Here is an 18,258-nt window from a genome sequence, read left to right on the forward strand (position 1 = left end):
AGTTTTATGTGTAGAAAATCATAAACTATTGACAAAAATTTTATTTAATTCTAATTATTGCATGCTTGTGTGCACATGTCTTGGTGACTCGGCTTGCATCTTCAGTACAACTCTGACTAGAGGCAGGAAATGTGAACATCTTTTCCTTGGTACTGACATTCCAGGGAATGCTTTTAAAATCCACAGTAAAATGTGATCTTTGCTGAGACTTCTTGTAAGCATTTTTTATTAGATTAAGAAAGATGCTTACCAGTCACAGTTTCCTAAGATGTTATCAAAAATCATAAGTGTATGAAAGATATTTTGTCATCTATGGCTATAAATCTTTCTGAGTCTCCATTTTTTTTTGAGTCAATATTAAAAAATTATAAATTGCCAGAATGTTTTAAAATTTTGCCTAATTTTAAATTGCTGTATGAATATAATTAGAATATTGTATTATTCTTCTCTAATTTTCTAATTATTATCTAATTTTCTGTGGGTTTTTTTTAATCCTAATAGTGAATATTTTTACTTTTTTCTTCAGGAATATTGGTAAAAGTTTTTCTATTTTAGTAGTGTTTAAAATTTTAAGCTTTTTTTTAAATCATTGTTTCTTAGGTTTCTATTGAATTAATTTCTCTTAGTTATTTAATTGAGTAAATGTATTTATGTTTATTTTACACTTTTTATAACATCCTGAGATAAAACTTTAACTCAGTAATTTTTAATGTTTTTTATTTTTATTGTATACTTTAAAAGATAAATTTTCCCAAAGTACCTCTTCATAAGTACTTTATAATTTTGAAATAAAATATCGTCACTGTTGTTCAGTTCCAATATATTATATATTTGTGTTATGCTCTTTAAATATTTATTTTAATCAAATTGATACAATTATGAAGTTGTTAAAATCAAATGTTTCTACTAGCCTTTTAATAAGAAATCAGAACATTCTACCCTAATTTTTTTCCTGAGACATACAGGCAATAATTTAATTCTTTTGGTAGTTACCTCCATATTTCTAAGTAAAAAGCTTTTATAACCATTTATTGCCCCTTAGATTTTTAAAATTATCTATTGACTTCTATTTATAACATGAGGATCTAGCTCCTCAGACTTATATCCCCTCCATCACATACACCAACTTCTTGTCCCCGGAATATCTCTGTTTACTTTTATCACAGTTTTTGGTTAAATAATCTCACTTACAACTGAGGAAGAAAACATAATATCAATGCATTCCTTGTGTAATCTTAATGGTCTGAAATCAATAACTTTACTTTCATGTACTTAATTTAATTTTATGAGCTCATCACTGATTTACTCCTAAAGCCCAAAGCTTTCTCAGATTACTCTTGACCACGTTAGGAAATCTTATTGGTATCCCTGTTACTCGTGTATATAGAACTATTCTAATCTCAACTATTTGCTCTTTAGTCCTGTGACACAGCTGTGTTCTTAGTATGTCCTTTTTACACATCATGTGAAAACTTTCTTCACTTTTTTCCTGAGTTGGGAAGCCCATATCTATATTCTGTATCTTTTTGTTTTTTGCACACCCTATTTTTATGAAACCCACCTCAGGTTGCATTCTGAAAAGTATGCATGGAACATAAATGTTTGAAATCTTTTAGGCTCAAAATGTCTCCACACTTTACTGACAGTTTTGTTTGGTGTTGAAGAATACGTCTGTTCTCCTCAAATATCTGAATGATTGCTCTGCTTTCTACTAGCTTCCACTGCTGTTGAGAGAGCCATTTCCACTCTGATACCCTTGTTTTTTAATAGTTTAAGGTTTCTTTCTATAAGTTTTTAGCATTTTATTGCTAACTGTCTGAAATTTGTCTATGACGAATTTTGATGTGGGATTTTTACATCTATTGTGATGGAAAGTCAGTGAACTTTTGCAGTCTCAAAACTCATGTCCCTCCGTTCTGGATGATTTGTTAATTTCTTCCTACCACATGATTTATTCTCTCCCTTTCTTTCTCAATCTTTTTAGAATTGATGTTTTTAGGATGTTGGACTTCGTAAACGAATCGTCTAAATGTCTTCCTTTTTCTTTCTATTTTATATTTCTATACTTCTTTTTCTATTTCCTGGAAGGTGTCATTAAGTTTTCAAAACCCATTTTTACAAAGATTTTTACACCATATTTTAATTTCCAAGAGTGAATTTATGATTTCTGAGTATTTCTTACTTTAGCATTCACATCTTATTTTTGGACACCATACCATTCCACTACTTTTTGAGCATGTTAATAATATATATATTGGTGATAACTTCTTATTGTGTTATTCTTTACTTCCAATGAATCTTTTATTCTAGTTGTTGTTTTGGTCACTAACTTTTATGTTAGAAGTATATTTAAATGGAAACTAATCTTTAGTTGCCTATTTATACTCAAAATATATTTACTAGAAGAATTAGCTGAAGCACTAAGTGTATGGGATAGACTTATCAAGTGGTGGATTTCTGGATTGGGGAATTTAACATGAATCTTGCTTTCTCATTGGAGGAAATCACCTCCATTTACTTATAATACTGTTCAATTTCCCCAGAAAAGAATGATCTGAGGTGGGTGCTGCAGGTTGTAGGTAAACCTCTGTGGCAGTTTTCCAGAACCAATAGAAGAAAGAGGACAGGGGTGGTCTCATTATTTAATTTTTATATGTTGTTTAATTTCCCTCTTCTCTGAGTATAGATTTCATTTGGTTCAACCTCTTTAGGAAGTAAGCTCCCATCTTATGCTCAAGAAGTAGTGACCTAAAGGCAAACTGGGCAGGAAAAGGTGATACTGAGGATCCATTTTCTTCTTTTATAGATTTCAATCAACTTTTCCTGTTTTTAGCTCTACCATTGCTACCCCTTCCTCTACAAGGGTACACAATTGCTCTGATTTCTGAGCTTTTACTGTATCTTCAGCATGAATCACTCTGCTTTTTGCTTAATTTCTTTCACTTGAGACTTAGTCTTACAAATTCAGTTTCTTACTCATAAATCTGTCACGGTATCGTAATTTTATTAATATCCGTGTATAAATTTGTCTTCTTCTTCATTGCTTTTGCATTGATGAGCTTATGTCTTTTTTTAAAAATAGACTTTCTTAAAACCATTTTAGGTTTACTAGAAATTTTTCATATACACTCTGTCCCTACACATGCATAGTCTCCCCCATTATCAACATCCCCCACCAGAGTGGCACATTTGTTACAATCTTTGAACCTCATTGACACATCATTATCACCCAAAATCCATTGTTTACATCAGAGTTTACTTTTTTATGCTGTTCATTCTATGGGCTTAGACAAATTTATGACATGTACCAACCCTTATAGTATTATACAGAGTAGTTTCACTGCCCTAAAAGCATCTGTGCTCTGCCTATTCACCTCTTCCTCTTTGTTACTCCTTGCAACCACTAATCTTTTTACTTCCCCAAGATTTACCTTTCCTAGAATATCATATAGTCGGTATCATACAGCATGTAGCCTCTCGGATTGGCTACTTTCTCTTATTAATATGTTTTTAAGTTTCTCCATGTCTTTTCATGGCCTGATAGCTCATTTCCTTTTAGCCCTGAATAATATTCCACTGTCTGGTTGTATCACAGTTTGTTTACCCATTCACCTACTAAGGGATATCTTGGTTGCTTCCAACTAGTGAAAATTGTGAATAAAGCTGCTATAAACATCTGTGTGTAGCTTTTTGTGCAGAAATTTTTTCAGCTCCTTTGGGTAAATACCAAGGAGCACTATTGCTGAATAATGTGGTAAGGGTATGTTTAGTTTTGTATGAAATCACCAAATTGTCTGCAAAGGGACTGTGTCATTTTTTGTTTCCACCAGCAATAAGTGAGAGTTTCAGTTGTTCCACATCCATGCCAGCATTTGGTATTGTCAGCGTTCTAGATTTGGGCCATTCTAATAGGTGTGTAGTGGTATCTCAACATTGTTTAAATTTGCGTTTACGTGATGACATATGATGTTGAGCTTCTTTTCAGGTACTTATTTGCTATTTTTATCTTTTTTGATGTGTTGCCTGTTGAAGTCTTTGGCCCACTTTTAATCAGGTCGCTTGTTTTCTTATTGCTGATATTTACTTGCTTTTGTGTATTTTGGAAAATAGTCCTGTATAGGATATGTCTTTTGCAAATATTTTCTCCAAGTATGTGGATTGTATTTTCATTTTCTTGACAGTGTCTTTTGGTAAGTAGAAGTTTTAATTTTAACGAAGCCCAGATTATCAATTATTTCCTTCATGGATTGTGCCTTTGATGTTGTATCTAAAAAGCCATTGCTAAAACCAAGGTCACTTAGATTTTCTCCTGTATTATCTTCTGGGGGTTTTATATTTTTGCGTTTTTCACATAGATTGTGATCCGTATTGAGTTAATTTTTGTGAAGAATGTAGGGTATGTTTCTATATTCCATTTTTTGTATGCAGATATCTAGTTGTTCCAGCACCATTTGTTGAAAAGACCATCTTTGCTTCATTTTATTGTCTTTGCTCTTTTGTTAAAGATAATTGGCTAAATTTATGTAGGTCTATTTTGGGCTCTGTATTCCACCCCTTTGAGCTATTTGTCTATCGTTTTGTTGTTGTTGTTGTTAATACCATGCTTTAGCTATATGGTAAGTGTTGAAGTTGGGTAGAGTTAGTCTTCCAACTTGATTGTTCTCTTTCAATATTGTGTTGGCTACTTTTGGCTTTTGCCTCTCCATATAACCTTTAGGATTAGTTTTTCAGTATCTACAAGATAACTTTCTGGGTTTTTATTGATAATGTATGGAATCTATAGATCAATTTGGGAAGAACTGATATCTTGACAATATAGAATCTTCCTACTTATTAACAGGTACCGTTACTTCATTTATTTAGTTCTTTGATATCTTTCATTATAGTTTTACATTTTTCATCATATAAGGTATTCTACATAGTTTGTTGTATTTGTACCTAAATATTTCATATTTAGGGTGCTAATTTAAATAGTATCATGTTTTTAATTTCAATTTCCACTTGTTCATGAAGATTAATTACTTTCTGCAGGTAGTTTTTGCATAAAAAAGACAATGGGCTCTCGCATAAAAATGAGCTAAGAAAAGACATCACCACCTGGCACAGTCAGGAGGAAGACATTTGAATGCATGGTCAACATCGTTGACAATAGCTATCTGTGTCTTGGGACCAGTCCTTAATTCCTTAAGGCCATTAATCAAAGAGCTGTGGTAGTCTATTGTATCAGAATCCCTTCTTCTGTTCTGGTCTCCTATGGCTGTATGATTCTGCAAATATCTGTGAAGGATTGAGCATGTCTTTGAAATGTTGACAGAGGAAAAATCACTACAATTTAAACAGTAGATACTTATTTGGGCAACTCAAATTCCAATTTGAGAGACCCAGATTCAGGTAGAAACCCAGAATGTGTTCTAATTACAGGAGAAGGGCTTAAGGGTTTTATGGGAAAAAGGGAGGATGAAGTGAGTTGTATTAAAGAAGAGTTCATTGGTGGTAGATGAGTTAAGGCTAGGTTCGTACTTCACACATTGGCTTGAGAATATCAGTCATCAGGCAAAAGGCTAGACTTGTACTCTATTTATTAGATTGTGATCCAGTCAACAGCAAAGTCCAGTTTCCTCAGTCCTTACAAATAGGATATTCTTGTCTTTACTGACTTCTTGGAAGTTTGGCGATTTGGTGCAGTTTGGAAGATAAAGAAAATGAGATATGCAAGGCAATTCCTCTAAAATGTTTTCTCTGGCTCTATTTTAATATGGCTCCACTCATGGTCATCTTTCACAAAAGAATTATGTTATTTTAAGCAAAAACATTTGCTAATATAAGAAACCACTGCACCATCATCATATCCACCAAACCTATGTATACCTGAACTAGCCACTGAGGTTTTCTTCTGTGCTGGGAATCTGCCAGAGCAGATGAAGTGATCATTAAATAGTCCCCTGCTGATGATGGCCTCATAGTTAACTTTCAAGTGAATATTGATATTCACGCAATTTTCCGATCAGCCTCTATCTCTTCCCAGCCGGAACTAATTGACTTTGAGTTATACATTGTAGAAGTTAGATCCAGGTGAATATCAAAAGGTAAATAACCTTTCTTGTTTAATTTCATAGACAGAAATACATTCTTTTGTTCAATTATTTAACTTTAACAGTGACTTTGTTTTACAAACACAAAGCCATGTTGATCATATAGAAGTAAAAAATGCATGAGATTTCTTAATAAATATGCAGTTAATTATGCTTGTCCTTGTAATGCTCTTAAAAATGCATAATTTTATTTTCTCTTTTTGTTCTCTTTTATCAAGTGCTTATTTAATTCATTATGTAAAACAGGCAGAAAATTCATAGTTTTTTTTGTGATCAAACACATTTTCTAATTAATCCTGGCATCTCAATGTAATGGTGATGAATATTATTAATTTCACTTTTTTATGCCCTATTAGGGTCATCTTTATAAAGAAATATGTCATTTGTGGAAGTATTTGTTTAGATACAACTCATCTTCTAAGGTCTTTGAATTAAGGATTGCTATGAAATCATTTATCTTATTATATTTGTCGTTGTTCTTTCTTTATTTTTTTCCTTGCTACTTCAGATTATAAGTACAGTATAGTTTTGTTTAAAGGAGCACTTCTATAGCAATAACACAAATGGTCTTTTATTTGTTTATTTCCTTTAAGTGAAGAGTTGCAATTAAGCAATGCCCCCTGTCAGACACAGTCACCTTCAATTATTCTACTTCATGGTCAGAGGAGGTTTAGAAAATGTAAGATGCATGTATACTTGGCTGTAATTTTGGGGCTTCTGTAGAGGCTTTCGTGGACTCTTGTTTATACCATCTCCTTTGAGAGGCTTTTGGTTAAAATTTCTTCACTAGTCTCATTAAGTACTCAGGTATGAAAAAGAAGGTATAATATAAATTGCTTTCTAAAATGAAGTGGGAAGGACCTAAGCAGAGCTATTCTGTCCCAAAAGCCCATAAGTAGACAGATAAGATTATTTCTGGACTTCCACTGCCTCCAGTACTAGCCTCAGAAGTTAGGTGTTCATAGAGGACTGCTTCAAGGGCTACGGAATGTCCCTTTCCTTACACTTCTCCTATAAAATTGAACTTATCAAAGGCAGAATTTGTTGTTTCTCATATATTTTGTATCTTTAATGCCCAGCTCAATGCCTGGCACAAAGTAGATCTGAGGTAAATTTTGATTAGATTTAATTAAATTGATTTCTTTGATTAGGTCCACAGAGTATCTATTAATGCGGGATAATTTACCTCCATTGACTAGATGATTACTTCCTTGGGCCTCACAATCCTTCAATAAAACACTGAAATGTCTACTGAAATAGGGCTTGCCAAGTGTTTCTAGTACTTGTTCCTCAGTAATCTGTAATGGTTTTGGAAATGAACCATCCTGAATGATCCAGAGCCCCTTCTTCTGTTCTCAATTCTCCAGTGAGAAAAGTTTAAGGTTGCTAAAGATCAAAAGAAGAGGAACCCAAGGATGCCACAGATCCAGCTTTAGATAACTATAATGTGTCTGTATTCCTTTAAGGTACTTAATCAAATAACATTTCTTGGGAACTCATCCAATCAAGCTTGGAAAATGAGGCATACTTTCAGAAGAAAAGGAGCTAGTCTTTGGAGTCAGATAGCTGTGAGCTTGAAGTCCAATTCTGTCTTTTATTGGTGTTGTGACACTGGATAAATCACTTAAGTCTAATGCCCTCATCCTCTTCATCTTTCAAACAGAGGTAATGATAATCAATACAGAAGGTTTTATGAGATCGTACAAATAAAATAATGGATATGAAAGAATATTGGTAGACTTCTAAATATTCCTCCCCCTCGAATATCCCCTGTCCCCTGGTATTCACAGCCATGCATAACCCTTTCGTGCTGAGTAATTTGGTTCTAGCTAAAAGAATGTGGAAAGGGTAATAGAATGATCACTTTTGTGATTAGGTTACAAAAGACTACAATATCTACCTTACCAGCTGACTCACTTTCTAGCTTCCTTTGATAAAGCAGGCTGTCATGTTGGAGAGACTCTCGTGAGAAGGAAGGAGGTAAGGGTGGCTTCCAGCCTACAGACATGAGCAACTGAGGTCCACAGTCCAACATCCTGCAAGAAAATTAATCTTGCCTACAATCATATGAATGAGCTTGGAAGTCAATTCTTCCCCAATTTTAAGGCTGGTACTAAAGCCACGGCCCTGTCTTACACTATTGGATGTAGCCTGTCAGAGACCTTGAAGTAGAAGACGCTGGTAGGCCATGCCCAGATAAGTGATCGTAGAAACAACTGTGAGAAAAAAAAAATGTGTGCCTTTTTAAGCAACTTATTTTTGGGATATGTTAAGCAGCATTAGAAAACTAATAAAAAATCAAAAGTAAATATATAAACAGACACACATGTGTGCATAGCTATATATATATATGCATATACATATGTTTATACTCACACATACATATATATACACATATATATGCATATGATCATCCAAGTATGTACCCAGGGAATATTTTATCTCTGAAATGACTTTTGCCTGTCTCTGTGCTTCTTATCTGTGTGCTAATTTTAATTAGTTATGTTGCTTTGTTTTCAGTGTGTGTGTTTCCATGAGTATCTGGATGATGTCATGTGCTCTCCTCTACATGGGTCATGTCATAAAATCTGTAACAACAGCATAGAATCTCTGACAGAGTGATAGCAGAAAAACATGCTTTGAAGCTAATTATTTCCCAATATTTATTACTTTATGGATTTGGATAAGAATAGCTGAGAAATGTCTGTCACAGTGAGTGGCAAAGATCTGGTTTTCAGTACCAACCATAGCTTCATCTCTGTTTTTCTCTCTTGAACAAGTTACATAATTTATCTAAGCCTCAGTTTACTTGCCTACATAAGTGACATAATAGTCCCTATGTCATAGTTTTAATTTGAGGACTCAATACATTAAAAAACAAAACAAACAAAAAATTAAATAACGTCTATTAAAACTCCCAAGCACTTAGCTAAAGACTTTACAGATATATTAATTTTGACAGTTAAATCTAGGCTATAAGATAGATATAACTATTGCTCTAATTTTATTGATAAGAAAACTAAGGCTCAGCTAAGTCAAACAATTTGCCCTACCCTCATAGACTTCATAAGTTCTGGGGCATATATTTGAGCCTGGGTTGTCTTCTCTGAAGAAGTATGTTTATTCATACTTTGCTAAGTCAATTCCTGTTGGGCACATTTGGAATCTTTCTGATTTTGCTATTTCCCCTATACAACCTATTCCTTCCATAACAGAGAATCTATTTTAAAACATAAATAAAATAAATAGTTAATATTTTAATTATTAAAATAGTTTAATAAAATATTAAATAAACCATATTTAAATTATTAAGTCCTTAAAATAAATCTATAAATTAATAAGTAAATTAAAATATATTTGTGGAGTGAACCTAGAGCAGTTCCCAGCACATAATTTTATGCAATATATGTTACTTAATAATTATTTATTTCTTACTAAGATTGTTAAGATCTATTGTTGGACATAAATCATTTAATTCAAATTAACTCCACCCTTTATTCTCAGTCACACATCTTATAGTTTTCTGCCTCTGACTTCTTTTGTTTCCAAAAAATTCAAGGCTTTAGTCAGGTGTATATGAGAACATTTCACCTTCTTTGCCTTATTCCCCAATGTTTCTTCTTCACTTCCTCTGTCTTTTCTTTCCTTGTTTCTTTTCTTTCTTACTAATTCACCCAAAAAATGCTTACCATACACGTACTACGTGACTAGTCACTGAGGACACAGGCCAGGTTAGAGGTTGGATTAAGGCACAGACTGCCATGACAAATCATTGTTTTGAAGCCATGGAGATTTATTTCAAATCTATGTTATAGGTCCATCTCAAGTCCACAGGATGAACTATGCTCTATGCCATCCTTATTCAGGGCCTGGGATAGCAGAGATTCATCTCTGTGCCTCCATAACTGCTGAGGCAAGAAAAAGGGAACATGGCAGGTAAGCATCATTGAAACTTTGCCTGAAAGAGACATGTCTCACTTTCATGCACCTCTCTGGGAAAAAGGAGTCTCATGACCACACCTAACTCTAAAGAGGCAGGAACAGGCAATCCTTTCTTTTCTTGGGCAGCATAGCTACATGTTGAACAGCATAGAAACTTGAGAGACCGCTTCACCTATCTGTCTCTGATCTCAATTCCAGAAAGTTCAAAGAGACACTTCAGTGACTCATTTCTAATTAACTGCTTCATTCTCTTTCCTTTTCTCATTTTTTCATTCAGCCATTCAATCTTTTATTGAATGTATAGTATATGTTAGGTACAGGAGATATAGCAAATAACTTTTTTAAAAAAGAAAATAAAACTGCTGCCCTCATGCTATTTATATTGTAAGGAAGGAAAAATAAGTAAGTATTTAATATGTCAGAGAGTGATGATGGCTTTACACTGAGAAAAGTAAAGCAGGGAAGGGGGGAGGAGAGAATGAAGATGTCTGAGAAGAGACTTCATTTTAAATTGGGTAATTAGGACCAATCTTGCTGAGACAGTGAAGTGTAGCAAAGAACTGAAACAGGTAAGAGAGTGAGCCTGAGCGCTATTACTGAAGGGAAGATCATTCTATGCAGGAGCAGCAAACTTAAACGCCCTGAGGCAAAGCACTTCCAGCAGAAGTCTGCTTTTCTAGTGAGGCTTACAAAGAAGCATGAGACTGGATAAAACGGGAAGGAGAGCGTGGCAGGAAATGAAAGCACAGAGATTCCAGGGGCCAGATTAGAGACCCAGGGGCCATCAGAAGGTCTTTGGCTTTTATGAGAGTTTTGGAGAACTCTTGGTAGATTTCACACAAAAGAGTAGCATAGTCTTACATGTGTTTTAAAATAGGTTCTCTATTATAGAGGGACTAGATCACTGGAAGACCAGTTGCAGTGTCCTGAGCACCTGTAGCAATGCTTGTTTCCAATTATTTGGTAGACAAAGACTGGGCAAAGTAACTTTGGAGGAGAAATCAGGAATTCCATTTTGGACATGCTAGTTTTGAGATGTCTATTAGACATCCTAGTGGGAATGCTGAGTAGACCACTTAATATGAATGCCCCAAATTTGGGAGAGAACTCTGGGCTGGAGATATCTACATACAGAGAGCATCTAATACTATGAAGCTGGGTTTGAGTATATACAAAGAATGGAAGAGGTGTAAGACCTGAGTCCCCAGACACTCTACCACTGAGAGATAAGAAATAAGAGAAAGAAACAGCAAAGGATGTTTGGAAGGAGTCACAATGGGGTAGAAGGAAAATATGTCCAGGAAGTCAAGTAAATAAAATGTTTTAAAGAGGAGGGAATGATCAGATTGTTGGATACAGCTGGTAGGTCCCTAAGATGAAACATGAGAAGTGACCATTACTATTATCTATCTGAAGATCTTTGAAGGCTTTTATGTGAGGAGTACTGGTGAAATGTTGTGCCAAAGCCTGATGAGAAAATGAAGAGAACAATTAGATACAGCAAGATAAATCTGGCCATGTATCCACTTAGGGTGGCGCTGTGTCTGCTTGAAAGACCGCCAGGACCTGGAATGGACATATACAATGACAGAGTAGGTTGTTATCTTCCTGGTCTAACTGCAGGAATTCTGGCCTCGATTGCTGGCCACTTTATTCCTCCCAACAAACCAAAGTGCCTAAAATCCCAGTATTATTTATTCCCTTAAGTTTGGTTTCTATTTTTTTCATACCAAGCATCTCTTTTTCTAACACTTTTACTTTAAGGAGGAGCATAATAATCTGCTACCACTTATGGAAAGACAAAATAGACTGGGAGTTGGAGGACCTGTGTGGTCTTATATAAATCTTTCTCTTCCCTTAGATTGATGTTCCTCCTGCAGATTTGGAAGAACAACAAAATGGTCTCTAAGAGCCCCTCAAGCTGAGAGAAGAGTGATATGGGAATCAAAATTTTGATAGAGAAGAAGGAATGAGTTTGGAGCTGGAATCACTGCTTTGGAAAGTTAAAGACAGACTCCTTCATTCCATCATTCAATGGACTTTACCAGCCCCTGCTTTGCTCTTTATTCTGCGCTCACTCTAGTATGTGGGGGGTGGTGGGTCACTTTCTGGAGATAACAAAATGAGATATCTTGTCAAGGGGCACTAGGAAAAAAAAGAGTGATGAGATGGAGGGGACTTCACTGAAGACAGAAATGGTTCAGTAGTATGCTCACTCTGAGGCCTAATTCTGGAAGTGTTCTGCATGCTGTGAATTAAATGCCACTCAAGTCACCGATTGTCATGCCCTAGGTAAGGTAATTTTCAGGACAGTGTTTGGGCTATTACTATGCCATCAGAAGCATATTTTACACTCTGTAATCAAATAATCTTTGTATTGCTAATGGAATTTCAGTAATTAGTTTGTTTAATCACTTTCACCATTGAAAATTCTTATTTTACTTTTCACATATATTGTAATAATAACATGTTGAAGAGCTCATCAGGTTGGGAAGGAAGGCACCCATTTTCCCTCAAATGTAATCATCAATTTGAGGAACAGGCCCTGCCCCACACAGTTATCTACCTTATCTGAGGTCCTGCACCATGCAAGGACATTTCCGTGGGTTGTGTGTTTGGGGACCACACTGCTGTTCTTTTCTCTCTGTGGTGTAGGACTCAGGACATCTTACTGTGTAGATATGGCCATTGCATTAGTGTGGTCCTTTCTCTCCATTCACTAAAGTATACATTCTTCCCTAGGGTTGCTAATTTGGCATAATGTTTTATTTTCTGTCTATGTATTATGAATATTTTTTCTTCTTTTTTTATTTCTGTAACATTGGTTTATAACATTATATAAATTTCAGTTGTACATTGTAATAGATTTTGAATTCTTCCTAGATTACATCATGTTCACACCCAAAGACTGATTACAATCTAGCATCACACACATGTGCCTATTCACCCCTTTCACCCTCTTTCTTCCCCTCTTCCCTTCTGGTAATCACCAATCCAATCTCTGTCTCTATGTGTTTGTTTGTCATTGTTTTTATCTTCTACTTATGAGTGAGATCATATGGTATTTGACTTTCTATGTCTGACTTATTTCATTTAGCATAATACCATAAAGTTCCATCCATGTTGTCACAAATGGCTGGATTTCATCATTTCTTATGGCTGAGTAGTATTCCATTGTGTGTAAATACCACATCTTCTTTATCCATTCATCTCTTGATGGGTACCTAGGCTTCCAAGTCTTGGCTATTGTGAATAATGCTGCAATGAACATAGGGGTGTGTGTGTCTTTATGCATTTGTGTTTTCACGTTCTTTGGATAAACACCCAGCAGTTGAATGCCTGGATCATATGGTAGTTCTAGTCTTAATTTTTTGAGGAATCTCCAGATTGTTTTCCATAGTGGCTGCAGCAGTTTGCACTCCAAACAGCAGTGTATGAGGGCTTCCTTCTCTCCACATCCTCTCCAACACTTATTGTGTCCTGTGTTGTTAATTACAGCCATTCCGATGTGAGTAAGGTGATATCTCATTGTAGTTTTGATTTGCATTTCCCTGATAGTTAATGGTGTTACACAACTTTTCCTGCACCTGTTGGCCATCTGTATATCTTTTTAAGAGAAATCTCTGTTCAGATCTTTTGCCCAATTTCTAATTGTATTGTTGGTTTTCTTGGTTTTGACCTGTATTAGTTCTATGTATATTTTGGATATTAACCCCTTATCTGATATATGGTTTGCAAATATCTTCTCCAAATTGTTAGGAGGTCTTTTGGTTTGGTTGATGGTTTCCTCTCCTGTGCAGAAGGCTTTTAGTTTGATATAGTCTCATTTGTTTATTTTTTCTATTGTTTCCCTTGCCTGGACAGACATGGTATTTGAAAAAATGCTTCTAAGACCGATGTCGAAGAGCACACTGTCTATGTTTTCTTCTAGATGTTTTATGGTATCAGGTCTTACATTCAAGTCTTTCACCCATTTTGAGTTGACTTATATGTATGGTGTAAGATAATGGTCTACTTTCATTCTTTTGCATGTGGTTGTCCAGTTTTCCCAACATCATTTACTGAAGAGACTTTCCTTTCTCCATTGTATATTCTTGGCTCCCTTGTCGAAAATTAGTCAGGTTTCTTATTTAAAAATTTGGGCATTGGTGCAGATTGGAATTTCTCTAATCAGCAAAACAATGTTTATATTCCTGCAATGGGCAGAGGACAGCATATGACTTTGTATATTCCATCAAGGAGGCATCTGCGTAAAAAAACAAGGCAGGAGGCTAGGGGCCTAAATCATGGGCCCCTGACATGTGCAAGGAAGTGTGCAGAGTGTTTTACATAAAGTCTCAAAATTGGTCTCATCAAAACTCCCCAAAATAGGTATTGCTGTGTATATTTCATAGAGGAGAAATTGCTAGAAAATATGCTTGGGTCATAATTTTAAATACTATGTTACAAAGCAGAAGAAAACTACTGGAATAATAGAGTTAGATGGAATTTTTAGATGATAGAAGAAGAATGAGTAATTAACTCCTTTTCAGAGGATTTTTTTTTTTCATTTTAGTATATCTTGGAACGTCTAGGCTGCAAACACCAGAACTTTTCAAAAAGTTCCTTCCTTGAAGTTGAAATGAAATATTTCCGAATGTATCATGGTAATAGGGATAAAGAAATTGGTTCTCATTCTAAATATCTCTGCTCATGCAACTCCAAACTTGGAATGCTTCCTTGGAACTAAAAATATCACTGTATGTAGTCAAGGCTCACTCTACCTAGTAAAACTTTGAATTAATCTTACTGAGATTCAATTAAGAATTGAATGTTAGTCCTAAAACATTCCAAAATATCTGTTTTGACCCCAGTGTCTTTTTTCTAAACTAATGAGGTCTTCACTTTCACTTTGACCTCATCATGCTCATATCCCACTAGACTTTTTGCCAGGTAGGAAATATCAGTTTCCTGGTACCAATCATCTTACTGCTTTGGAAGGAATCTCCATTCATTTCTGGGTTCATGTTTATTAAACTCTATGCCAATTTCTCCCATATGGAGTTTTAACTGCTATTCTTAAAAGGAAAAGTAAGTGATAATGTCAGCAAAAAAAATATTAAAGACATTACTTGAAGCTAAAAAATATGTCACTGTCCAATAATTTTCATCAAGTACAATATTATAAAATATAGTCAATTCTATAGTCTAATGGTGAAATTAAAATGTCCTTTACTGTGAAATAAAATTTAAACAGTGGTTAGAAATTTAAAACTATTTGAGGAAAAAAACAGCCCCTTTTGGTTCCATGAGCTAGAGAGAGTGCTTTGAAAGGCATTTATCTTGATAAATAAAGTAACAGCTATTTACGGCAGAGGTTTCCAGAATGTCAATCTTTGAAATGGTTTTCAGGCACAAAAGTGAAATGGGGACCCAGTAACATTTAGAAGAAGACCACCTATCAGAATTAAACACCAAATTATTGTTTGGTTCTAGAATTTGGGATTTGAGGGCATGTTGGAAGACACAGAGTGGAGACATAAGCAATGACTGTGGTAGGAAGAGCCTTAAGGGCCAGGCAAAGGGACTGGAAAGCACTGGAAGGTCATGAAGTCATTTGTATGTCAGTGAAGCACTGGAGAGTCAATTTATTCATTCATTCCTTCATTCACTCATTCAGCTGTCTGTCATCTGGCTGTTCCTCCTATCTGGTAACTTCTTCCTCATTATGCATAGTATTGGTGGAAACCACCATCCACATCATGCAATAGAGCATACGTGCAGAGACAGCCTCCATGGCTTGACCAAACAGACCCACCAGACCAAACAGACCCACTGACTGTCAGTATAAGGACATAAAGATAATGGTGTGTTTGGGATTCACAGCCACGGTGTCACTCTTTAATATTGGTGGCAGCTAGGTAATAAAATAGCAATGGTGACATCCTGGCTGGACGTAATGTCAGACTGGCTACTAGAAATGCAGCCAGCAAAACCCCCAGAAAAAGATCCTGGACAAATCCCCCCAAAATGTGTGGATGGCTACTTGTCAGACGGTGCTGTGCCAGCCCAAGACCTCAGCAACCGTGATCCAGAAACAGAGACAGAGTTTGCTGACACAGCCCTCGGTCTGCTCATCTTGCTGCTAATGGAACAGTGGAAATAGCGATGTATGGAAAACATACAGCAAGTTCTTTATCTCTTCTTTGGTACCCTAATTCAGGGGTGTTTAGAGGTGCCCCTCTAATCTCACATTCCCACAGTGCTGGGAACAGTACTTCTGGCTTCTTCAGGAGTGCACCTAATGTGGTGGAGTTTTGCCGAAGTATCCATGCCCTGTAAGGACCCAGGAGCAAAAGGTTGCTGCTGAGAAACAGGCATTGCAGAGCATGATGGGAGTCTTGCTAGATGGAAATCCTTGGGGTGAACAAATGCTGGCTGAGCTGGAGTCTAGTCTGGGAGTCACTATAGCAATCCATTATCAACAGTCATTTGATTTACTGCCTTTCAGTGATCATCCTGGAATTCTTGGATCTCAGTGCCTCTGTTGAGGAGTCTACCATAACCACCTCTGCCTCAGCAACCCCTGGCAACCCCAAGAGGACGGGTATCTGCCCCTAGCCATAGGTTAATCTCCCATTCTTTAAAGGTTGGGAGAGTTACTCTCATGCCCAGAGACCAGTCAGGAAGCCTGTTTCCTCTGGAACTGTGCTGTAGCTCAGAAAGCCTGTGGTCTCAGCGCTACGGTTCTCCCCCTAGTTCTAGTCCATTTCTGGCAGTTGATAGGAGGACATAGGAGCCAATTGCATGTATATCTATTTCTAGACCTTAAGAAAAAAAGCATGTGTGACATTGCCTGCTTCTTATTCTGCAGAGTAGATTTGGGTTGCACTCATTTTTCTATCCATCTTTCTTCAGTCTCCCCCTTTTGTTTTGTAATGTATATATTACTTAAATTATTTGTTGCTTAAGCTAGCCAGATTTATGATACTAACAATACTGAGTGATTAAAGATTTTGAGCAAGATACTGACCAAATTTGCATTTAACTTTTGCACTTAGGGCTGAACTGAGATAAACTGAGACTGAGTCTGTGACATCAGCACATAGACAGTGGCATTTGGAAAGTGTGGAAGAATTAATTTTTGCGTGATTGTATAATGACTCCTTCCCAAATATACCCTACTGAATTTTAAAAAGGGAAATCTTCCTTATTGTTTATCATAAACTATATCTGGCTAAAGGAGAGGGACAGAGGAAAATATATTGCACATATAAGCAATCACAAAGATTTTTGACATGCTTATTGATTCACTAGATTACTGAAGAACTCACTCATTATTGGTATACAATTTATGAAGCCACGGCCTGAAATGTAAGAATGTCTTTATAATTTTATGGACGCAGGTTCATGTTTCCATTTAAAACAGAGCTCTGTGTGTGTGTGTGTGTGTGTGTAGATATTCACTAATATCATGTTGTGAATATAAACTAGTATGAAAGGGAAATGGCTTTCAAGTATCTAAGGATAGTGACAAGTAAATGATTCTGTTCTTAAGAAGCAAGATAAGACCATGAAGCCTAGAAATTTTCCTACCAAGAATATCCTTACATAATCGTCTTTGTGGCTGTGGTAGAAAATCTTTGTAAACTAAAGTAAATGCATTTTTCATGCTTTCAGTATAAATGCTGACTGTATGGGGTATTGCTATAAACCAGAGCTGTGGATGTCCTTTTTTTTTCTTTTGTAACACACAGGAATGATGCAGAAAAGGGAAACCCTCTTCTGTGGGCATATTCAGGTTTATGCACTACATCTCATAACTGGCTATAACTTTTCCTCAAGGAAATCATATCCAAGTACACATTCCTGAGAGTGACAGTGTTACAGGGAAATCTTGTTTATTTATTTATTTAGCTTTTCATAAAAATATTCATTTGACATTCAAATGAAACAGAATTTTTAATAACAAGTCATAGTCCCATGCCCACACCTCCATGCTCCCAATCTCTCTGTCCAAAATCAACTAACAACATTCAAATATCTGTTAGTGACTTATTCCTTTTTACTTTCTCTGCTACAATTTCAATAGTGATTTGGCAAGGTTATATGTCAAAGTCCTACATTTGATCATAATTCTCTCACCTTTAAGTGAATCATCAAAAATATCAGTAGGTTAATTATTCCTGGCAATTAAAGGTTTGTAATTTTTCTGAAACCTGTTACTGAACCAGCATGTTCTGAG

At 35.7% G+C, this 18,258-nt stretch overlaps 1 pseudogene; it reads left to right on the forward strand.

Moving 5' to 3' along the window:
• The first annotated feature begins 11,512 nt into the window (after window positions 1-11,512).
• Window positions 11,513-16,634, forward strand: LOC124238676 (sorting nexin-19-like; annotated as a pseudogene).
• Window positions 16,635-18,258: the final 1,624 nt, after the last annotated feature.

This window comes from Equus quagga, chromosome 4, assembly GCF_021613505.1.
Source record: "Equus quagga isolate Etosha38 chromosome 4, UCLA_HA_Equagga_1.0, whole genome shotgun sequence".
NCBI lineage: Eukaryota > Metazoa > Chordata > Mammalia > Perissodactyla > Equidae > Equus > Equus quagga.